We start from the raw sequence: 12,498 nt of genomic DNA, 5'->3' as shown, positions 1-12,498 counted from the left end.
AGAAGAATGGTCGAGGGTCTGGCAATTAAAATGTAATTGACCACCAAACAATCCTCAGTACTCAATCAATAAACATATATACATAAATATTAATATTAGTGATAATAATGTGCTCAGTTCATACCCATTCCTACACCATTACATCCCCAAGGGAACATGTGGCAGAGTCATAGATGGAACCATCATTGCACATTAGGCATTCTAAATCCCTTACCAGGTATGTACATACACTGTTGCCTCCAATGGCTGAATCATATACCAGCTTTGTCTGCATTCACCCTCACATCTGCTGATGCTTTACAACGTTCTTATACAGATTATAACAATATATAGCCAAACATTTCCTTAATATCTTCCATATAGCAGTATATTCACAGTGAATTGCAATTATACAGTGTTTTTCCAGTATCTACACATATGCGTTGCAATGTCTAAGTGCTATTAGCGCTTTGACCACATGCAGGCTCATTTTCGAAAGAAAAGGATACCCATCTTTCTACACAAATCGGAAGATAGGTGTCCTTCTCACAGGGTCGCCCAAGTCTACCGATTTTGGGTGTCCCCAAGTGCTTTCCGTCGCGGTGATGACCAAAGTTCACGGGGGCGTGTCAGAGGCTTAGCGAAGGTGGGACTTGGGCGTGCCTAACACATGGACGTCCTCGACCCATAATGGAAAAAAAGGGCATCCCTGACAAGTACTTGGATGACTTTACCTGGTCCTGTTTTTCTTACGACCAAGACCAAGGCACAAAAAGTTGCCTGAACTGACCAGATGACCACCGGAGAGAACTGGGGATGACCTCCCCTTACTCCCCCAGTGGTCGCTAACCCCCTCCTACCCTCAAAAAACATCTTTAAAAATATTTTGTGCCAGCCTCTATGCCAGCCTCAAATGTCATACTCAGGTCTATCACAGCAGTGTGCAGGTCCCTGGAGCAGTTTTAGTGGGTGCAGTGCACTTCAGACAGGCGGACCCAGGCTCATCCCTCCCCCTACCTGTTACACTTGTGGTGGTAAATGTGAGCCCTCCAAAACCCACCAGAAACCCACTGTACCCACATCTAGGTGCCCCCCTTCACCCGTAAGGGCTATGGTAGTGGTGTACAGTTGTGGGTAGTGGGTTTTGGGGGGCTCAGCACACAAGGTAAGTGAGCTATGTACCTGGGAGCAATTTATGAAGTCCACTGCAGTGTCCCCTAGGGTGCCCGGTTGGTGTCCTGGCATGTGAGGGGGACCAGTGCACGATGAATGCTGGCTCCTTCCACGACCAAAGGGCTTGCATTCGGTCATTTCTGAGATGGGCGTCCTTTGTTTCCATTATCGCCGAAAATCAGAAACGACTAAGTCTAGGGACGACCATCTCTAAGGACAACCTAAATTTCAAGATTTGGGTGTCCCCGACTGTATTATCGAAACGAAAGATGGACATCCATCTTGTTTCAATAATACGGGTTTCCCCGCCCCTCCATCGGGACGTTTTGCAAGGACGTTCTCAGCAAAACTTGGGCGTCCCTTTTGATTATGCTCCTCATGGTAACTTACTACAACCTCATACAAACCCATATGGCCCTCTGTGACAGACACCCACATGCCAATATATACCAGATGTAGATGAACATTTAAACAAAAGGCTGTAACAACAATCTCAGTTATACATAATATTGATAATATGGATATATATTGAAGTTTACTTCCCTTAGAGATGTCCCCCGTGATTTTGTGATCTTGTGAATACTCTCCTTTCACTCACCTTCCTTACTCCAAAACGAACAAGCCCCTTAACCCTGGCCGGGTTTCGCTATAGAAAGCTCAAAGTATTTCTAAGTACTTACAACACAAGCTCTTAATCCTCCTTGCGGTCACAAATCCCGAATGGGCTTCCACATAGCTCCACCCTTCCTGGGCGCAGTACATATTTCATCACCAGCCACGCTCATCTTAAATAGTCGATGCGTGTCACATGTTAGTTTGCTATACTGTTGTTCAGGACACCCCTCCTGCTCGCTGTCACTGCCATTCAATGTCTGTATTCAAGCCGCGCGGCTGGATAGCGTCCCAAGTAAAAATAAAGTGTTGCTCTTTTCAAATCAATGTATCATTCAACGATCCACCTCTCTCCAGAACCATATTCATTTTACAGTAAATTGGAATAAGGTATACATTAACGTTTTGGATGTTACCATCAGGCTGGTGCGGGGGCGGATAGTAACCTCAGTACATAGGAAGGATACGGACTGCAACATGATATTACATTATTCTACTTTCCACCCCAGACACCTACGTGATAACATTCCTGCAGGGCAATTTTTACACCTCAACCGGCTATGTTCAACGAAGGAAGTCTTCAGGGATCAAGCAGGACATATGCACCATAGATTTAAACAGCGGGGGTACCTGACTAAGGTGGTACGTAATGCTTATAAAAGAGCATCAAATTCAGATAGGCAGTGGATACTGAAATCCCAATACCAGGACATAGATACACCTTTGGTGTGTGTGATGCTGTTTTCATCTATGTCAGGGAACATACGCTCCCTCATTTGCAAATATTGGCTCATATTGCGAGTTCATGCTCCCCTGTGTGAGATCCCGCGGTTTGCATACAGGAGGGGGTGGAATCTGGGGGAGCTGTTATCTAACCCCAGGTGGAGATGAGGAACAACCCGGGCATTTTAGATGTGGTGGCTGTTTATATTGCCAATATGTTGCTGAGGAGGATTGGATTCAGATATCCCACAGTTCAAGGCAATTTCATATGCAGAATATAACTGATTGCAATACTGTGGGGTGGTCTATTGCATATGGTGCCATTGTATGCTGTTTTATATTGGCCACATGACCCGTAAGATTACAACTCGAATTGGGGAACATATTAGTAACATCAGGACAGTGAAAGCTGAAGCACCTGTCATGTCTGTGGCCGTGACCACCCTCAGACTTACCTTATTTCTGGGGGTCAGCTTCTAAGCTGGCTTCTGCCTATCCTTTCTGGAGTAGTTTTCCTTCTGTGTGCTGGCTGCTTCCAGCCAGGGGCGTAGCCAGATAGCAGATTTTGGGTGGGCCTAGTCAAGAAGTGGGTGGGCACCAATTGTTCTCCCCCCCCCCAATGCGATGAGGCCAGTATCAGCAGCTTAGGAAGCGTAGCTTGCTGAAATGGAGAGCAGTGTTTTCAGCACCATCAGGGGAAGGTCTTCAGATGGTGGAGCTTGGGATCCCCACTAGCTAGCATTAAATATGTGCTGCTGTTGGGTGGGCCTGAGCCTTAAGTGGATGGGCCCCAGCCCACCCAGGCCCACCTGTGGCTACGCCACTGCTTCCAGCATGGCTCTAATTACTCCACTCTACTGCACCTGGGGGCAGTGGCATATCAAGGGGGGGGCGGTGGGGGCGGTCCGCCCCGGGTGCACGCCGCTGGGGGGTGCTGCGGCGTGCGCCTGTCGGCTGCGACTTCAAATTGCTACGCTAAATTCTCTCGTTCGCTGCAGCTCCTTCCCTCTGCCCCGGAACAGGTTACTTCCTGTTCCGGAGCAGAAGGAGGGAGCTGCAGCGAACGAGAGAATTTAGCGTAGTGATTCGAACTCGCAGCCGACAGGCGCGCGCCGCAGCACCTCCCCTAGCGGCGTGCACCCGGGGGGGTGCATCGGCGATCTGCCCCGGGTGTCGTTGACGCTAGGAACGCCACTGCCTGGGGGTGCTGCCTGAGTTAGCTCTACCTCTGTCTCCAGCCTGGCTCTGTTTGCTCCTCTGTGCTGCACCTGCACCTAGGTATTCTCTCTATGTTCTGTGTGCGCTCTGCCTGCTCCTTGGTTTGTGCTCCTCTCACCCGCTGGTGGCCACAGCCAGTGACTGCCATAGTTTGTCTTGCTGTTCCTACCCGTTCCAGACTTTAGCCCAGTCCGGTCCGGTTCTTCCAGGCTGCCGGACTTGTCTCTTTTGTTTGTGCCTGGACAGCCTCCGTAGTTGCTTACTGATGGCTGCAGCTGCTCCTCAAGTGTTGAAGGGCTTTATTAATCACTTAGAGACTGCAGCCTTTGCCTTGCATCGTCTAAGGTCCCTGGTATGTTAGAGTGCTCGGTGCACTGCTACCGTGTCCAGTTCAGTGTGAGTTTCTAGCTTGTTACTAGTAGCTTGGGCATAGCTTTTCTTGTTGGCTTGTGTACAGCTTTACTAGTTCTCCTGTGTGTTGTGTTGTGTTGTGTTGTGTGAGTTCCTAGCGAGTGACTAGTTAGCTAGGGCATAGCTTTGCTTGTTAGCTTGTGTACAGCTTTACTAGTTCTCCTGTGTTTTGCTTAGTGTGAGTTTCTAGCTTGTGACTAGTTAGCTTGGGCATAGCTTTCTTGTTAGCTTGTGTACAGCTTTACTAGTTTCTTGTGTTTAGCTTTCTGGTTTTCCCATGTGTGTTTTCCTTTGCTTCTGGAGCTTCAGCCCTAGTCCTGTCCGCTGCCAGTACTCCTTGCTACTGGAGCTCCAGCCATAGTCTTGCTGCCTGCTGCCTGACCTGACTACTGCCTGAGCCCCGATACTTGCTGCCTGCTGCCTGACATGACTACTGCCTGAACCCGGATATTCTCTGCCTGTGGTCAGACCTGACTATTGCCGGAACCCGGACATTCCCTGCCTATCTGCCTTGCTTTCGCCTAGGTGCCTGGGGGCACTTCTGTATCCTGATTCCTGTTGTTCCTGCTTGCTGGTTCCAGTTCCGGTTTTCCTGTAAGCCCTGCCGGCTGCCCGAACCTGAGGGCTCAACCCTCGGGGAACAGTGGCTAAGCGTAGGTGAAGCCTAGGTCCAGTGTGTTCCTGTCCAGCGGTTCCGGTCCCGTGTGTTCCAGTCCAGTGTGTTCCAGTCCAGTGCACACCCGTCCTGTGCGTTCCAGTCCTGTGTATTCCAGTGCAGAACTCCTGTCCGGGGTTCCAGTCCAGTCCGGGGTTCCAGTCCAGCCTTGCCTCATCTCTGCTTTGAAGGTGACCTTGCCTGCCACTGCCACTCCATGGTAGTGGTCCAAGGGCTCACAAACCCAGTGCTTCCAGGGAAGAAGCCTGACAGCACCTTTGTCGGCCTACTGGCATGAGTATCATCATTTGGCCTCAGATTTACAATATAGTATTATTGCAGTTGGTTCAGGGCGGGACTTGGGAATTTTTAAGCCATAATGGAACAAAACAAAAACGTCCAGGACTAAAACTAAGATGTTTTGAGCTAGACCTGTTTTTATAATGAAAAAGGCACAAAAAGGTGCCCTACATAACCAGATGACCACTGGAGGGAATCAGGGATGACCTCCCCTTATTCCCCCAGTGGTAACTAACCCCCTCCCACCCCCCAAAAATGTTATGAAAAACATTACTTGCCAGCCTCTATGCCAACCTCAGATGTTATACTCAGGTCCATTAGAATAGCATGCAGGTCTCTAGAGTAGTATAGTAATGGTGCAGTAAACTGCAGACAGGTGGACCCAGGCTCCTACCTCCCCCTACCTGTTACACTTGTGGAGGAAACTGTGAGCTCTACAAAACTCACCAAAAACCCACTGTACCCACATATAGGCAAAGTAAGAGTTAGACGTCATATCGAAAATGCCCCTCTATGTTATTTATGACATTTATATCCCACATCAAACATGAATTAGGTTAAAACCTGGGAGCATTTAAAATCTTTTATTTTTTTTTTCTAGTGCTTAAATCAAAAGAAAAAGATGGCATGTGGGAACTTGCTCCTTTTGTTTTGTGGATTGCAGTGGTATATTATAAAAATGCACTTGATATTTCTTATTACTACTATTTAAAAGACAGATATTTTATAATGAGGGCACAGCTACCTTCATGCAGAAGTTCAGAGTCAGTCTATGTGTCAACATTTATTAGCAGCCAAATTCATACTTATGTTCAATGGAAAATAAATCTGTTGGCTTAGGCTGCTTGCTATGTGAATATTCCATCACTGTTTCATTATTGCTACTACATATTAAGGGCATTTTTACTTTAAACTTTGTTTTAATTTGTCTATCCAGACCTTTCATGCGCATGGTACTGTTTTTTTAAATCCAAAGGTGAATCCTGAGGGTGATGGAACAATTAGTTATAAACTGTGTTGTTTCTGACATTTTACTTGTTTTTAACTGCTTTTGGTCTTGCTGATTTGTTTCAGGTGGTCACTTAGGGAAAATTTTAATTAGAAAATGGTCTGACCATGATAGGGGTGTTATTTCAATACTGTTATCCCAAAATTCTGGAATATCCACCCCTTTGTAGAATACCAGGTCTAGTATGTGACCCTTTTCATGGGTTGGAGAATTGATCATCTGTCTAAATCCTAGTGCTGTCATCGTGTCCAAGAAGGCAGCTGTGGTGGTATCTGGGGTTTTGACGTGCAGAATGAAGTCTCCCATGATCACCAGCCTAGGGTAGTTCAGGGTCACTTGAGTAATCAGGTCTAGGAGTTCTTGCACAGATAATGTGTTGTTAAGAGGTGCTCTATAAACCATGAGCAGTCAGATTGGCTTTTCCTCTTCAAGTTGTATTAAAAGAGTTTCAGATTCATGTATCTGGGAGATGGATATTCTGCGCAGTTTGATTGTATCCCGAACCAAGACTGCTATCCCTCCACACTGTCTTCCTGGTCTTGGGTGATGTTGAATGTTGGGCATAGTTCAGCCAGTGGTAAACCCCCACTTTCATCTAGCCACGTTTCACTTATTCCTAGGATGTCAATGCTGTTCATTTATGGCATCATGGATCACCAAGGATTTCTTTGCAGCTGACCCGGCATTCACCAGTCCTATAGTTCCCAAGGGTGGTCTGGGGGTGGGTTTGGTGTGGCAATGAGGTGATCTTTTAAGTACTATTATGTAGGTGTTTGACCTCTTGCACTTTTGCCTTCTCTTTGGTTTATGGGGGTTATGGTTTCCTCTCCCACACACCACTGGGATGCTTACATGATGTTTGGGCCCAATGCACATTTTTTGTGTCAGAAACTAGTTAGGCTAAATTTCACTGGATGGCACTACTGTCCACTCTGTGGAATTCACAATCTTACTAGTTGGCAAATGCAGGGTTTAAATATTCTGAAAGAAGCAGACTTTTTTTCTAGTTGTAAATTCAGACCAGGCCTGTGAGATCAAAGGTTTCTAGCAACAGAGGAAAGCAAATGGCTGTACACTTAGCACTTCTGTGTGAATTGCTTTGGATGGTCCAATTGATACAGATTGCTGTAGGCTCTTTCTTTGTTGTCCAGGCGGGTTAGATGTAAATACGGATGCAGCTCTGATCACAGGGCATGAGGAGAGTTATTTGCAATGTGAAGGGAAGATAACATTTCCTTTCTCCATCCAAAATAAATGAAAGAAGTTCAAAGTAAGATTGACAACTGGTGCCTGAATAAAGACTGAGCAGCAGTCAATAAAAGTTTGGATTGTAAATAGACAGAAAATGTAATTATTTAATCTAAGTTGCAGAGCCTGATGTGAACACAGCCAGCCAGCCAGCCAGCCAGCCAGCCAGCCATAAATTAAACAAATTCAACAAGGGTGGACCCAATTTGTTCTTGTAAGATCTTGTAAAATTCCACTCTAAACCCATCCAGACCTGGTGCATGATTAAGCACAGCACACTATTGCGAATATCCAAAATCAGCTCATCCTCTGTAATAGGAGCATTCAAAAGTATTTCCTGCTGTGAAGAGATTTGAGGGAGATGAACATTATTAAGATATAAAGAACCATCCAAGGTATCCTCAGCTGGCATGGCATACAAATTTGTATAAAAATATTTAAATATATGATTAAACTCTGAATCAGATGTTGCTGTCCAGTCCATGCCATTTGTCAACTGTAAGATTCTTGTAGGACCACGCTTAGTAAACCAAATGGGATAACAGCTTGCCACATTTACTGCCATGGACAAATGGCTGATATCCTATATAATAACTAGCCGTTGAGCCCGTCAAAATGGGCTAGTATAGGGTTTTGGCAAGGCTCCCTCCCCTCGCCGCTGCATCCCCCCCCCCGAGGTCGCCACTACTGGTCCCGTCCCCCCCGTAGTCGCCGCCACCCCTGCACCCGGCCTGGGCCCTCTCTTCGGTATTGAACTTACATCGGTGAAACGCAGGCAGCACGCAGAATAGCTGAGCTCCCGTCAGCCTTCCTTCTCTGCCTGTGTCCCGCCCTCGTGTGACGTAATGTCGGTGAGGGCAGGACACAGGCAGGGAAGAAAGGGCGACGGGAGCTCAGCTGTTCTGCGTGCTGCGTTTCGCCGATGTAAGTTCAATACCAAAGAGAGTGCTCGGGCCGGGTGGAGGGGGGGCGGTGGCGACCTCGGGGGGGGGGGGGGGAGCGGTAGCGACGTCGGCGGCTTCGCGCAGTTTCCCTCTCTGTCCTGCCCCCATCATCACGTATCGACACAGGGGCGGGACAGAGAGGGAAGTCTCTACTGCGCATTTGCGAGTGAGTACGGTCACTCGCCATTTATATGTTTGACTAGCCATTCAGCCCGTAAAAACGGGCTAGTATTGGGGGGGGGGGGTTGAAAGGCCCCCCCACCCCGCCGCCGAGTTCGCCACTGCTGCTCCCCCTCCGAGTTCGTCCCCCCCCCTGGAGCCGTCGCCACCCACCTTCCACCCGGTCGGGCCCTCGCTCCGCTATTGAAACAGTGAGGGCACGCAGCACACAGCTCTAGTGCTGAGCTGCCGTGGCCTTCCTTCTTCTCTGCCTGTGTCCCGCCTCGTGTGACGTAACGTCGTCGAGGGCGGGACACAGGCAGAGCAGAAGAAGGAAGGCCGACGGCAGCTCAGCAGAGCTGTGTGCTGCGTGCCCTCGCTGTTTCAATAGCGGAGCAAGGGCCCGACCGGGTGGAAGGTGGGTGGCGGCGGCAACTCCGGGTGGGGGGAGCGTTAGCGACGGCGGTGTCCCTCGCAAATGCGCAGTAGAGACCCTCTCTGTTCCGCCCCCGTCATCACGTATTGACACGGGGACGGGGCCGAGAGGGTCTCTACTGCGCATTTGCGAGTGAGTACGACACTCGCCATTTATATATATTGATTCTCACCTCCAACATTCTGACTTGCCTGGGACCATGGCTCATTCTGAGTTGGTCTGCTAGGCTCCGTAGATCAGGCTGACATCACCGTAGCCATTATGATGTCAACTTCAGAACCCGGGGGGGGGGGGGGGGAACATGCCTCACAGCTGATCCATGTCCAAAGGAGGGTCACTGGACATGGGTGGCTGGAGGGGGGCAGGGGAGAGAGGAGGGTCGCTGGACATGGGTGACTGCAGGGGGGGGGCAGGGGAGAGAGGAGGGTCGCTGGACATGGGTGACTGCAGGGGGGGGCAGGGGAGAGAGGAGGGTCGCTGGACATGGGTGGCTGCAGGGGGGCTGGGGGTCGCTGGACATGGGTGGCTGCAGTGGGCGCAAGGGGAGAGGAGGGTCGCTGGACATGGGTGGCTGCAGGGGAGCCGAGGAAAACCTTGCAAGCGTCCGTTTAATTTGTGTCAGAATCGGGGCTTTTTTACTAGTTTATAATAAGTTAAATATTTAATAGCCTGTTGATGTAGCAGCATACTCTATGCCGCTTGAGAAGCCAGCAATGATGCCCTGGCACTAGCTGAATTCTGACCACCCAAAGTGATCATGTTGTGAATCACTTGTTTGTTTTTTTCAAGGCATAAGATTTCTTTATCTCTCATTTTCTTCTTATGGGCGACGAGATATGCTATTATCTTACCCCTAGGCACGGCCTTAGCCATGTCCCAAAAAAGAAGTGGCTGATTGAAATAATCTGCATTATGTAACATTTACAATAATCAGACCACTTTTCCAGTAGAAAAGTCCGTAAAGATTGATCCCAGTATAATGCAATAGGAAATTTCCAGAGATATGTATAGTTATCAATAGAAATCAAACAAAATAAAATATGGAAAAGAAAATAAGATGATACCTTTTTTATTGGACATAACTTAATACATTTCTTGATTAGCTTTCGAAGGTTGCCCTTCTTCGTCAGATCGGAAATAAGCAAATATGGTAGCAGATAGTATATATAAGTGAGACATCCAAGCATAGGCGCCCCGTATAAGAGGCTTGGGGAGGCTAAGAGGCATATTTTCAAAGCACTTTGGGAGGCTAAGTTCTATATGTTTCTATGGAACTTTGGGAGGCTAAGTGCTTTGAAAATAAGCCTCTAAGCCTCCCCAGCCCAATCGTTGACTTCCCTTGGCTGCTGTCCTCACAAACGTAGCGCTTTTTGCCAGGCAGCTCTCCCTCTAAATGTTATTGATTTTTGCCAGCCGGTTGTTGCAGTCAGGCAGCCACCACACAAACATCTGGGTTTTTTTTTCTCCTCCTCTCTCCCTCCTCCCCCAGCCCCCACCCGCCCGTGAGTGCCCAGCATACCTCAGCTCCCTACGATGTCGTCCCTTAGGTTCATCATCCTCCCCTCACCACTGCCTGACCAACCCGGAGCCTTTTCTCTGCCAGATCCCACCCACGCGTAAGCAGGAAGTTGCAACAGCAGGCAGCAGAGAGAAGGCTCCGGATCGACGACCACCACTAGAGCTACTCAGGTACTCTTCTTGTTAGAAGTTAAAAGTAATATCCTTGCTGCTGCTGCCTTCTTCAGCTTGTTGAGGCTGGAAGGTAGCGCTTGAAAGAAGCACTTTTCTGCCTGTTTTTCCATATAAGCTTTGAGGCAGTACGGTTTGTGGGGGGAGGGAGAGAAGATCATCAAAGGAGAGGAGGTGGCAAGAAAGGTTTAGCTACAGTGAAGGATAAAATAATCCAAACAGGAGAGGGAGAGAGCATAATACTTGAAAGAAAACTAGTGATGAAAGGAATGAGAGGAGACAGTAGGGCAGAAATGGTGGAAGGAAGGGAGAGTTAAAAAAAAAAAAAACGAGGAAGAAAACCTTGGGTGAGAATGCAGAACATTACTGGGACAGACTAGGAGGCATATTTTCAAAGCACTTAGCCTTCCAAAGTTCCATAGGTTTCTATGGAACTTTGGAAGGCTAAGTGCTTTGAAAATATGCCTCTTTGTATCCCTGCTTTTGCATGTAAGTGCTTATCAGTAGGATCGGTGTCTTGACTTTTTCTTTCCCCAAACCTTGCTGATGTTTGCTTTAACAAAAGGCACATTGATTCCTGCATAACGTTTGTGTCATTATTATGTACCAGAAAAGCTGAGTGAATTTTTCCTTCCTCTCCCCCACTACCTCCCCACAAGTTTTCTAAACTTTGTGCAAAACTAATCTAACAAGTATATAAACATTTTTATCTTGTGTAGTTGGACTTGAACATTTATATTCTATATATTATATATGTGTAAATATACTAGGCATAAATGATATTCACACTAAATACATATATTTTCATAACGCAAATATGGTACGGAAGGTATTTCAGAATCTGTAATTCAGGAATGTTTGTAGTTTGGAAGAAACGTAGGGGGCTGCAAGTTAATCACACATAACTCTGTGATTAATGTATTAATTACTATTCTGGCATTTACAGTGTCTCCTGTAAACATCTCCTGCTCTCTTCCACACTCAACCCCTGTCCTCTGTGCAGTCTAGCTCCCCCCCCCCCCCCCCTTCTGGTAAAGGACCATTAAAACAGATGTCATATTATAAGGATCAGGTGCTCAACATTCAGAGTTTCTATCTATTTATTTATTTAGTTACTTATTTATGACATTTAACCCTGTTATTGGTGCAGAGATTTTTTTTCCTCCTGGTAATGGGTTTCTAAAACAGACATTGTGTTTATTTATTTTATTTGCTGCATTTGTATCCCACATTTTCCCACCTCTTTGCAGGCTCATAGTGATATTATGATCCCTTGTTTCATATTGTTGACGGTCTGCGTTTTCCATATGGGTGGTATATTGGTGTATTAGGTTCTGCCCAGTGTAATATTTATGGTACAGTAAGGTTCTGAGTGTATTTTTGCACAAAGTTGTGCATAGTGTTTTGCAGTTGAGCAATTGTGGTTAGTATATGCTTTGAGCAACCACTTTATTCTTTGACATATGACACATATCTAAAATCTAAATTTAATAAAAGGTATTAATTGTGACTATTTTATTTTTACTTATTATTTTCTGTGTGTTGTGAGACAATTATGGAGGTAAGCTCCGCCCCTGGCCCCTAACCCCACCCCCTTTAGCCTCCCCAAACAGTTGGGCCACCGACCGCCTATGCATCCAAGCATTACTTTGACAGTGACAGTGATACGTAGAACGTTCCATAGGAGAAAGGTCTAAGGAAATCCAAATCAAGGCATGATCTGAAATGCCATAACGACCAATCTCCGATGTAACTAAATGTTTAAAGAAGGATCTAGTAACCAGAATAATAGTAAATTCTTGACTGAGTACAGTATGCTCGGGGAAAATGGGTTATAGTCCCGTTCCCTCACGTGGAACAAAAGCAAAGATCTAGAGTGTTGCTGCAGAGCACGACAGGGGTAGACCTCTAGATAAATGAACCCGCCTTGTGCTTTTTTTGC

Source organism: Microcaecilia unicolor, chromosome 1 (genome assembly GCF_901765095.1).
Source record: "Microcaecilia unicolor chromosome 1, aMicUni1.1, whole genome shotgun sequence".
Taxonomy (NCBI): domain Eukaryota; kingdom Metazoa; phylum Chordata; class Amphibia; order Gymnophiona; family Siphonopidae; genus Microcaecilia; species Microcaecilia unicolor.
Note: the sequence above shows the minus strand (reverse complement) of the source record.